We start from the raw sequence: 13205 nt of genomic DNA on the forward strand, positions 1-13205 counted from the left end.
CAGCACATACTGGATAAACAGAACTGGATTAAAATAAAATGTCTGAACAACAGGGTATTGTGTATGTGGAAAGTGTCAAACTAAGATTCTGTCATTTTTATGTGCAAACAAGTATTGCCAAACATCTTTCCCTCATGCATTATTGCCATTTAATGAGTGTCTACAATGTGAGGAATTTTTGTCCATATTCCAGTTAATCCTTGCAACAATAACAATACTAATAAACATTTACATACATCTTTGTGTCAAGCACTGTTCTGAATACTTTGCATGTATTCTCACATTAACTCTCTGAGGTATATATTATCCCCATCTTACAGATGAAGAAACTGAAGTGCAAAGAATTTAGGTATTTTACCCCAGCCAGGTCATGGCAAAGCCAGGATTCAATTCTAGGTAGTCTCACCCCAACTTCATGCTTTTAACTACAATGTTTTACCACTAACAACCTAGCAAGGTTGATATTATTAATTCCATTTTATAGATGAGAAAAATTGAAGCACTGGGTGGTAAAACTCAGGCTAACTGAATCCAAAGTCTCTATCCTTTCCACCATACTCTGATGCCTTCCTAGTGTCAGTATTGTAATGATTGGCCCAGTTCCTGGAGAATGTGGGGGAGGACAAAACTTTATCTTATTAGCAAACCCCTTCTTCCTAAAGATATTCTGAATAGGAGAAACATTGGCTCTGCCATATTCTTATTTGCTTTTCTTGAATTATTCATTAGTATTCTCTTCAATCTGCAGTTTCTCTTTTAAGCCACATTTCGATTTTGTGAGGGTTGTTTAGTTAAACACACATTAATAGCATATAATTCAAATTCAAGCCATATAATGAATCAAATGTGATAGATATTTATTTCACTCTCAGGAAAAGACCAAAACAGGTGTCCCTGATTGGTCAGCAGCTCTCCTGCAAGTGGTAACTCAGGACCCAGAATCCCTCCACCTGTGGCTCTGCCATCTTTAACATAAGGCTTATGAGGATACAGTGCTGCCAAATGCGCCAAAGGGCAAGAGGCTGGACGATCCTGGGTGGGAGATGTCCATGGGCCAGGCTTGGAAGTGGTACATATCACTTCCACTAACGCTCCATCAACCAGAACACTTGTGACCACACCTCACTGTAAAGGAGGCTGAGAAAGAGAGCCTAGGTATGTGTCCAGGAAGAAGAAACAGGCTCAGTGGACAGCCAGCCACAATGTGTCTGCCACGGTGATGTCTACCAAAACACAGAAGAAACTTTAAATAATCTATATTCTAACTACAAATCTTATTCAATCCTAAATCAAGGCCCCCCAAAAGACCTCTACTAAGTAACACAAAATTTATCATACATAATATGGTATCTTGTTAATTTAAAATTAACAAAATTGTCTTTCCTTTTTAATGGTTTATAATTCTTATTTTTAAGGTAATTCAAGCCAGTTTTTTCTACAACGAGATGGAATTGCACAATTAGAGAATTTTAGTTTTGAAGGAAACTTGTTTCTCATGTTGTAAGTGAAATAGTGGAAACAGAGGATAGGAGGCTTGGTCAAGGTCACACGGCTGCTCGCCGAGGCTTCTCTACAGAGCGATCACAGTTTTCAGCATAAGCTTTAACTTCCTCCAGTAAAATGTCCTCACATCTAAATATAATTTGAACTTTTGGAAAGATGCTCTTTTTTTGTTCTTTTTCCTTCTCATTGGGGAAATTACTTTTACTCTTTGCCCTTTGAGATACACCAAACATCTAAAATAAAAAGAACATAAGAAGTCCTTGTATCCATATATCAATCCTAGGAACATTCTGTTCTCTCTTTTTATTTTATTTTATATATATATATTTTTTTTTTTTTTTGAGACAAGGTCTTACTCTGTCACCCAGGCCAGAGTGTAGTTGCATGATCTTAGCTCACTGTAATCTCAAACTCCTGGGCTCAAGCAATCTTCCCACCTCAGGACTTCAGACACATACAACCATACCCAGCTAATTTTTTAAACTTTTTGTTCTTGATTGCACTCTCAGTCTGGACATTGTTGGTGTATAGAAATGCTACTGATTTTTGTACATTGATTTTGTATCCTGGAACTTTACTAAAGTTGTTGATTAGTTCTAGGAGCATTTTGGCAGAGTCTTTAGGATTTTCTAGGTATAGAATCGTATCATCAGCTTCATTGCTGTGCTATTCACAATAGCAAAGACATGAAATCAACCCAGGTGCCTATCAATGGTAGATTAGATACAGAAAATGTGGTACGTATACACCATGGAATACTATGCAGCCATAAGACATAATGAAATCATGTCCTTTGCAGCAACATGGGTGGAGCTGGAGGCCATTATCCTAAGCAAATTAACACAGGAACAGAAAACCAAATATCACATGTTCTCACAAATGGGAGCTAAACATTGAGCACACATGGTCATAACTATGGGAACAATAGACACTGAAGACTATTGAAGGGTGGAGTGAGGGAGGATAGGCTAAAAAAACTACGTATTGGGTACTACGTTCACACCTGGGTGATGGGATCTGTACCCCAAACCTCAACATTACACAATATTCCCATGTAACAAATCTGCACATGTAGCCCCTATATCTAAAATAAAAGTTGAAGTTAAAAAGAATTTTTTTTTGGTGGAGACAGGTCTTACTATGTTACCCAGGCTGGTGTTGAACTCCTGACCTCAAGCAATCCTCGTACCTCCCAAAATGCTGGGATTACAGGTGTGAGCCACCACACTTGGCCACCTTTAAACTGAGGAACAATTTGAGCCTCCTTCACTTATCCTGTGGCTTTTGGGGAATAATCTGTTCAATTCACATTTTTTAGAATAAGGCAATTATATTTCTAAAAGTATATATCAATTATTTCCTGTTATTTTTAAATTTAAAGAACTGGTGAACTAATAATCGTGTGTTTAAAAAAATTAAGTTCGAAATGTATGGCTTCTACCAATATTTACTGAGAACTTACTATGTGCCAAATACTGTACTAGATGCTGGAAATTCAATGTCAAGCCAAACAAAATCCACTTTCATTAAGTGAAATGTGACAAACCACTTACTCTGATCACTCTTCCCACTAGAAAGATTTTTAAATGATGTAAAAGGTGTTTTTCCTTCTTAGAAAGGTAAAATGTATATTCAGAGAAATGCAAATATCTTAAGTATTTATCTTGATGAATTTTTGCAAACTGGACAGATTTGTATAACCAGCACCCAGACTAAGACAGAACATGTCTCAGCAGATATATGTTTTAAAAAAAGAAAGAACAAATTATCAGCACCACAAATGCCTCCCTTGAGTTTCGTTTCAGTTACTAATCCTCCAAGAGTAATCACTATGCTGACTTCTAACAGCATAGATTTTGAATTTTATGTAAATGAAATCACAAAGTATGTTCTCTTTTGTTTCTGGGTTCTTTATTTATGCTTGTGGAATACATTCATGTTATTACATGTAATTGTACTTTGTTCATTCCCAATCTCGGTATAGTGGTGTAAACTATATGTAATATAAACATGCCACAATTTATTTAGCCATTCTGTTGATGGGTGTTTTTATGGTTTCTACTTTTAAGGCTACTATGAATAAAGCTGCTGTGAACATTCTTATAAGTGTCTTTTGGAGAATTTGTATATATATTTCTGTTGGTTACACACCCAAGAATGAAATTGTTGCATCACAGGTGTGCATAGGGTTAGCCTTCATATATACTGCCAAAGAGTTTTCCAAAGTGGTTGTACCAATTTACATACCCATCCAACTGTCTGTGAGAGTTATTTTATAAAGTATTTTTTAAACTTTGTAAATGCATCAAGAAGTGAGTAAAATAAGTAAGAAATAGCCACAGGGCAAAAATTAAATAAAGCAGAAATCCAGAAAAGTATGTAGGGCACTGAAGTCAATTACCATCAGGAAGTATTTGCTGAGCCCACATGATTTGGGACTTGGGATTTCATGGCCTTAAGGGACATGGAGGATGAGAGACAAAGTGTTCGGGTGAAAGTGAAGTGGAAATAAACCCATTCTCCAAGAGGATGGCAAGAAAACTTCCTTTCTTGAAACTTCTCATTGAGTAGAGGAGCGCAGGGAGAAACCTCCCCTTCACCACCTCCACCATAGATTGTAGTTGAAAGCTGGCCTTCAAAGTGATTTGTATTCCATTCACTGAAAGATAACTGAAAAGAAAAAAAAAAGAGCTCATATTTCAAATTCTTATTACCTTACAGATCTGAAAAACCTCAAGCCTAGAATTTAAAGTAATTCTGAATGGGTGGCTCACCCAAGGAACCTGGGGAAAAAAACCCTTCAAGCCAGACTTCAAATAAATTCCCAAGTAATTACCCAAAGAATAAGAGTTCTTGGTCAAAAATCACAGAACACACAAAAAACCAAGACACCACGAGCAAGAGTTATCGGAAATAGTAGATAGCAGCATTGGAATTACCGCACAAAATTGACTATACATAATATCATTGGAGTTTCCACAGCAGATAATTTCTATTTCTGTCACTTAAGACCACATTATTTTGTGATTTTCTGGTACTTGGAGTGAGAGTAAAGCTCACTAAGTGATTTTCTATTTCCTTGGCAAAAATTATTCTATTCAGATGTTTTTCAATTTCAGACCTTTAGGTACCTCCTTGATGATTACTTCCATCTCATGATATACTATGCTATTATTTACCCAGTATTTCATTTAAATTGATTTATTTTTAGAAAATGTATATTCCTACTTTAGCCTAGCCCTAAGTGATAATATCTCAGAACCATGATGTACAAGTTGTGTTTCAAATACAATTTAAACACTTAATGACTAACATTTCAAATATTTGTCCAGGTAGTATGCAAAATAATCTTAAACACTACCAGGGTTACATGAACTATACCTTACAAAACTAACCTAGAGGTAGGTGGTGTGTGCCTGTAGTCCCAGCTACTCAGAAGGCTGAGGTGGGAGGATTGCTTGAGCCCAGGAGTTCCCTAGGCAACATAAGGAGACCCTATTTTCATTTAAGAAAAAGAAAAACTAGCTTGGAGTAGAACAACTGGAATAGGTGCATTTCTTTTGGGGGAAAGAAACAGGCAAGGACAAGGTGCAGGCTGAGGGGAGAGACAGAAGAAATAGTGTAGATACCTGTGGAAAAGGGGAAGATGAATGGCAAAAAAGCAAAGAGCAGGGAAATACCAAAGATGAACCTCCCTAATTTACAGCTGTGCCTCGGAATTGACCCAAGTTCACTGATTGTCACAGATAGAGGCTGCCTTAGGAGTCTTCACGTTCAGCAGTGATCAACTGCATTCACACTGCCACACTGTTCACAGATGATGCTGTCAGGCTGACACACTCCCATTCCCAGGGCACTGGCTCTAACAAACAACTATGTCTCCTCCACTCAAGAAAGAGTCTTCAAGAGCACACAAATGAAATTTTTTCTAGGTTATTTTAAGATAAAATTTAAATTCATAAGTTTTTATACTTTATTTGTACATTTCAAATTACTTTCGATACATTTTACAACTTAAGACAGAATCGATTCCAGTCACCCTATTTTACAGAAATAAAAATCAACCCAAGAGAGTTGATTTTTCTGATCTTCCTCGTATGCTCTGCCACGAGGTCCTATGTCCTCTTTTCTCAATTAGAGGTTAAAACATGATGGATTTAGTCTTTCAGCCAATTGTCACATTTTCTTAGGTAACAATTTTTCAAATAATGAACGAATTCTACCAATAATGAAAATCTGCATGATAGAAACCAGGTTTTTCTGGCCTAAATAGGTCCCTCAGAGTAAGAAAGCCTCCATTTGACTCAAGAAGAGTCACCTATGGAGGACATGTTCAAGTCCATTTGGCCTTTGTGTCTTATCTCTAATGCAGCATTGCCACTCTGACACATGGAGAGATGCCTGTCTGATTTTGCAACCTAAGGTTCTCTGACTACTGAAAGAGGTCAAAATGGGAGATAGCCTCAGAATACAACCAGGCTGGTCTCCCATTCTACCAGTCCTTCATTTGGGCAGATCCTGACTGGTAAGTCAAGTACTTCTCCACAGTGGCCTGGAAAAGCCCACATGAAGTAGAAGGGAAAGTTAGGGGCTGCACTTGAGGGAGAAAAGAATGGAACCCAATTGTTCCTTTCTGTCTCCCATGACTGTCTTCTCTTCTTTGCAGAAAAGAACACAACATAGACCATTCAATAATGGCTTTCACCATAAAAAAGAATGGGAACATGTCCTTTGCAGCAACATGGATGAAGCTGAAGGCCATTACCCTAAATGAAGGCCATTACCCTATATGAACTAAAGCAGGAACAGACATGTTCCTGCTTTAGTTCATTTAGACCAAACACCACATGTTCCGTTATAAGTGGGAGCTAAACATTGAGTACACATGGACACAAGAAAAGGAATGACAGACACCAGGGCCCACTTGAGGGTGGAGGGTTGGGGGAGGATAAAGATCAAAAAACTACCTATTGGGTACCTGAGTGACAAAATAATGTGGACACCAAATCCCTGAGACACACACAATTTATCTGTAGAACAAACCTGCACCTGTACCCCTGAAACTAGAATACAAGTTAGATAAATAAATAATGGAAAATAATGGGTTTCACAAGAGCCTCTAAGTTCCACAACACCAGAGGGCACTATTCCCAAGGTATTTTATGAAAATGGCCCTCAAGGGCACAATTTCATAGCATATTATATGGCTGGGGTCCCTGAAGTTATGCAGCGTAACAACCTCTAAATTATTGGCAGGGGTTGGGGAAGAGGGATGAGAGTTTTTAAATGAAAGATGGAATGCCTCTACCTTGGGAAAATTGCCTACCGAAGCAAGGCTTTGATTTCTCTTCTTAACAGCAACAGAAGTCTTGCTCTATCTAAGGGATGAGTTAGCCCTTCTACAGTGTAGACACATAATTAATTGCATTTCTTCCAGAGCTCAGCTTACAAGGCTTGAAGTAGTTAATGCTCTTCCCCAGCATGAGAAGCCAAAACTCTACTGTCAGAGGCACCCAGCCATATAAAGCCTCCTACGAGTCTCCATCCTTGCTTAAAACTACCTTTATGATAATCCACAGGAGCCTCTTGCTTCAATCATAAATTATACATTTCTAGGAATGCTGCTTTTCTCTTCATTGACTACCATTTCCAGGAAAGAAGGGTTTTTTTTTCTTTTACTGTACTCAGTGGAAGTCTTTCTGCTGACATAGTCCATAATTAAAAATCAAAGTAATAAAGTGACATTCTCAAATTTGAATACTGGGTACAAAAGCTTAATTGCCAGTCCTTCTTGCCAAACAGCCCAGTGGCTCCAACATTAAGTCACAGAGACTTTCAAGAGAGTGATTTGATAGAACTTTAAAAGGGCACACTTTTAATTTTATTAGAACAAGTTTTAGAACCTTAAGACAGGCTGCAAATACTGAATTACAATTTTTTTCACATTTTATTTATTGAGAAGTTATTTAACAACTGTAACTGATATCCAAGTGGATATATAACTATTCAAGGGCCTACACCAATAGGGAATGTCATTAAAGTTGTCTAGGCTTAAGGTGCTTCTTTCTAGGAGGACATATGAAAGTGAAGATGCTGCAGAACCATTGAGCACCCCAAGCAACTAGTGAACACCCAATGTCTGACTTCATAAGAGAGAGCAATTATTTATACTAATGAATTATGACTCTTCACAGAACGAAGTTGCCTCAAGTCAGCTTACTTTACATCATTTCCCCTTTCCCACAGTATTAATTCAATGAAACAAGTGGGAAAAAAATGAACATTCCACATGTTCAATTGTTTTCCCCTTGACTCCCAATATCTCCAAAAACTGGAGGAAATAAATACTACCTATTGCATCAAAACAATTGTCCATCACAAATTACATTTTGTTAAGTCCTTGTAACTTTTTTTCCCTAGGATATTACTGATAGAATATATAATGGAGTTTTGAATATAGATGATTTAGCCACATATGTATGTTGTTTAAATTGATTTTAAGAAAGAATTGGGGTTGTTACACATGCTCCATCAGAACATAGCAAAATGTACAATGAAATCATAATTATTTATCAAGTGTGATGTATTTTTAGTAACTTATTTCATGTAGAAAAAAAGATTTGGGGCCAGGTGTGGTGGCTTACACCTGTAATCTCAGCACTTTGGGAGGCTGAGTCAGGAGGATCCCTTGAGCCTAGGAGTTTGAGACCAGCCTGGGCAACATAGTGAGACACTGTCTCTACCAAAAAAAAAAATGTTTTTAAAAAAATTAGCCATGGATGGTGGTGTGCACCTGCAGTCCTAGCTCCACTGGGAGGCTGAGGCCATAGAATCACTTGAACCTGGATGTTCGAGGTTGCAGTGAGCTATGATCTTGCCACTGCACTGCAGCCTGGGTGGCAGAGTGAGACTCTGTCTCAAAAAAAAAAAAAAGAAAAAAGAAAAAAAGATTTAGTTGTGCTCCTTTTGTATTTCTTTAACTGCAATACTGGGAAAGTGTTTTTATTGAACCATGTGATACAGTGGTTCGAACTGTTTTTATTTCAAGCACAGAATCTGTATTAAAAATAACACAGTTTCCTGTCCTTCTTTCTGTATTTTCTCCTAGCACAAGGGAAAAAACACATTCCCTAATATCTTTTCTGGGCACACTCTCTTTGTAATATTTCCTTTGCAAAGGTCCTGTTCATATTTGTATCTTATTACTTTTCTTATACTGGATTTATTGATAGTTTCTAACAAAAATACGATTTCAGTATATTTACTGAACAAAATTCAATATAACAGACCCCAATTCAATTTTTTCATCAAAATGGAGAACAATAAAGAAGCTAAAGTCCTCAGTTTAGACACATAGCATCAAAAAAACTTATATTGTTTAAAGAAATAACTCAATAAGGGGGAAGTGATAGATATTACTTAAAGAACAACATTAGCTTTGTTTATTTATCTATGTTTCTAATATTCCTGCCTCTAACCTAGTCAGCGACAAACATTTTTGGTGTTCCTTAGTTATTGAATCTCACATAAATGCAGTCATTTTCTAAAAATAGAAAAATATTGTTATTACGCATTGCAAGATACCCATGGATCGTATTTACTGTTAATTGTCATTTCATGTATTCAAATTTAATTTAAGAGAATTTTTTAAAAACTTACTGAGTCTGTTTCCCAGATTATTTTGCTATTGTGCCAGTATTTTTTATAAATTAATCACGTTTATGCTTTTGCATGTTTACAAAGAGTGTGTATTCTGAATTTCTAATGTCCTGCTCTTAAAGACTGACTACAGAGGGCTTTCTTCATTGACCGTTAGGTAAAGGGTTGAAAAATAACTTTGGTTTACAATAGATTTTTAGTTTAATGGATGGGTGTATTCATTATTTACCTGTTCTCAGTCTCTTGTGTACCACCTAGTGATGATTATAGTTGTTTTAAAGATGATCCTTATTTATGGTCTATTGCATCATCCTGAGATTTAGTAATGATTTTAGATTTTCCACCTAAATTACAGGGCACTTTCCACTGAAAATGGTAAACAATATTACAAACTAAAAAAAAGAAGTAATCTGATTTCTGGGAAGAGGGAGCCCAGTGAAAGATGTGTGCTTTTATAAGGATGGACAATGGAAAGCAAAATAATAACTCCTAACTTTGATTGTTCAAATATATTCTGCAATACAGAGAGCTGCATGCAGGCTGGAGCAGGCATGGGGCAGGAAGGTTAAGTAGGAGAGAAGGCACAATACTTCAGATTGGCAGTAGACTGCAGCAAGAATAATCTAATCAAAACGAAATTAAATTATCTAGTCCCAGGGCAGGCTCCTGGGACTGCTGCATTGAATGCTAGCAGAGCTCCTCCTAGACATTTTTCCCCAGTCAAACTCACATGATGAATGCAGATGAAATTTGAAATATGAAAATCTGAAATAATTTATGGAAGTTGTCAGAAATTTGGCTTGCTTGTGGTGTAATTTCCTCTGAGACGAGGCAGGCCGGCTCACTGCTGCAAGACTTGGAGCGGCTGCTGGCCTTCCAGTGGATGGATCAACCCCTTTAAAATGCTCTTCCAGACAAATTACAGCTCATTACACACAGCCTTGCACCATGCCATTATGTCAGAGGAAATCTTTTTTCATTTGCACAAATTTGCTTGGAATTCTCATATTTATTTGAGCATCCATTATCGAATCTGAACATTGAATTATCCACAATTATTTTCTGGGTACGCGGATGTTTGTGTATATGGAATAGATGGTGACTGCGGGGCTATAAAAATATTACAGTGTGGCTGAAAACCCCACGTACTTTGCAGCTGTGTTACAAAGAGCATTGTTTGGCTGTTGAAAGAGAATTGACTTTTGCAAGGATATTTACAAGGTTCATTTTCTTTTTGAACATACTCTGAAGGAGACTAACTCTGCTTCTAGTGACTTTTTCTCTGCTCCGTGGTGTATAAGAATTACAAATTGTTCTTTACACCTGAGTTAAGATCCTCTTTCCCCTCCCTAAGTAATTTGTTTTTTGATGGTCATTTTCATATTAGTCGTATACTGGCATATATTCTTGAATAAAACATATGCTCTGATTGCTGAAAAGAACACCTCTCTCCTGAAACTCACTTTTATTTCTCTCATCTTTCTCATAAGGTTGCCATGGCAAAAGTGGACTCTTTATTGCTGAGAAATACTGCAATATAATCATAAAAGGAAATTATGATCTAAAAAATCAACAATGATATTTACCTGCTAGCTTCATAGAAATCCGAATTACAAGAGTGTTTGTATTATGGCTTTTAAATATTTACTGTTGTTTAGCATAATAAATCTCTGCTTTATGTAATATTGCTAAATGGAGTGCAGTCCTTCTCAATATTATTTTATCCAGTCATTCAGGCTTGTATCTAAATGTCTCGTCAACCTTTCCAGTGACTAAATAATTAAATGTTCTCTATTGACTTGTTGACATTTCACTACTTATGGCAGGTGTAGATTCAAAAGAAAAAGTGCAGTCATTCTCCAGAGTCAACTTTTTCTTCCCGGGAAGCTTTTATACATGGATAAAACAACTTGAAAAAATTCTAAGGTAAGCATCCCTTTAATATCTCATTATGATTTTGTAAACTGGATTCAGTTACAACAAAGTAAGATACACTTTTTTGCAAATAGGATTTGTTTCAGTCAAAGAACTAGTAGTACTTCAAATCAAGGTGAGTTAAATGGCTGTTTATATAACCTATTATTTTTCTAGCCATAATATATAAACATGAGCATTTTACACATTTTTAAGTAAAAAAGAAAATTGATTCTACATAAGTAAGTAGTGACTACTAGAATTTAGGAAAACAAAATTGGTCATCAAATTAATGGAAAAGCTGGTTTCTTGGATAAAAGCAAAGCAACTGCATTCTATACTTCAGCACTCCAGAGCTTCGACTCCTCTAAAATCCACTGCGGGGTTGGAACATGTCGCCACCTCCCCAGCTTCTCCTTGCTGCAGGAAACTTTGTAACAGCACTCAAACAAATAAAGAAACTGGGTTGGAGATTATTGCTTTCATTGTGCTATTGTACATGTGTATTATATAGTCACCCCATAGTTTGACACAATCAGCTGAATGTGGGACAAGACAAATGTTGTATATGACAGTGGGGTAGTATTGAAAGATGACCCCATATCTACAGGGCTAAGAGTTATGGATGCATTGATAGCTGCTACTAACATTTTGAAGCGTGGCTGTTAAATTTTGCCTGCTGGCTTCTGGCTGGAGGCCGGCCTGCCTGGGCAACGGAGCCATTGAAAGGAACTGCAGGCAGCTTTTTTTCAGTACACATCAAGGAACTTTGTTCTTTCTTTATTATAACTGACCACTGACAGGAGTGAGTTTGGAAGAAAGCCAGGCAAACAAGGCACAATGAACACTTCCCAGCTAATCTTTGTTGTGCATTTTATTTACTTCCAGTGGGCACTTTTTCTTCTTAAATAACTGTTTAAATTTTTTAAAGACACATTCCTAAACCAAAATATATGATGAAAATCACAGGAAAGATTGGGAATATATAAAGACAACATTTTTCATGATAGAGCAGGACCTACTGAGAACAGAGTATATGGAGAAATTGAGGTAAATACTGTTTCTTATAAAGGCCTGCAGGAAAATTATACAATAAAAAGAGTCTTAGAAAAGCGTATCTGGGATACTTGAACTCTGGACTGCTGGTGACATTTGTTTTAAAAAGCAATGAATAGAGAGATAGTCTGAAAATATGGGGCATGTTTTATATGTGCAAAGAAAAATGAGTCATATGAACATTAAGCTTCCAAGTTTGAATGAACCATATGTTTAAACAATTGCATAGCTAAGTTCTTTGTAAAGCACTACTAATGACCAACTTATTTTATAAATTAATGTGCGAGTACATTTTAATAGCTGGGAAGAAATCTTGTTATACATAATATAGATAAACATGTTTAACTCTAAGAGCCAAACTTTAATATCATGCTGGTGTGTTTAACTTATGAACCTTAAAGCTTATCAAGCGGTCCAAAGTATATGGACTTGACTTAAGGCCATGGGTTGAGGTTTCTTTGATTTATTTTTACCATAGAAGACACAAGGAATAAAAATAAAAAGAATATGAATGCAGCTACCTATAGCCTCATTTAAATATATACAAAATCCACCAGCATTACTATCAAACAAATGAACTGAAACTATAGCCATGTAAATATCAAACACCAATACTTCCTGCTTATGAAACTCTATAGTCATATAAATAGTTATGTAAATCCCAATGTTTATGAAATTCCATCCTACACTTGAACAAATGCAATTTTTCAGTCACTATCGCTAGTTATTTTGTCATTTCTTTCCAGATTTCCCTAGAGAGCCAGCGAGGACTAAGCACATAAAAAGTTTCATCATTTTTATTCTACAGCCAGCCAGTTTTCAGAGGAAGAGCAAAATTTTTCACTGTGTGCTTTTAAGTAAATAAAATATTTCTGGAAAACTATAAGCATAAGAAATAGCTATGTAAATATATATATATAACCTTAGTAATAATGCTTGGATAAGCTAATATAATAATGTTATTTATCATGAAAAGAAAATTAAGTAAAAATCCAGCCCCTGAAATGTTTAAGTGCAATTTTAGACTCATTCCCTTGACCTTCCTTAAAACAAAGTAAATGAGGAGGTAATAA

General features: G+C 36.3%; 1 long non-coding RNA gene across 1 annotated transcript in view; it reads left to right on the forward strand.

Moving 5' to 3' along the window:
• The window catches only part of LOC129058955 (uncharacterized), a 118231-nt gene extending 105267 nt beyond the window's left edge, over positions 1-12964 (forward strand). The window contains exons 4-5 of the long non-coding RNA XR_008524452.2: positions 10989-11088; positions 12879-12964. This is a non-coding gene — a long non-coding RNA (uncharacterized LOC129058955). The remainder of the gene's footprint in view (positions 1-10988; positions 11089-12878) is intronic.
• Positions 12965-13205: the final 241 nt, after the last annotated feature.

This window comes from Pongo abelii, chromosome 3 (genome assembly GCF_028885655.2).
Source record: "Pongo abelii isolate AG06213 chromosome 3, NHGRI_mPonAbe1-v2.0_pri, whole genome shotgun sequence".
NCBI lineage: Eukaryota > Metazoa > Chordata > Mammalia > Primates > Hominidae > Pongo > Pongo abelii.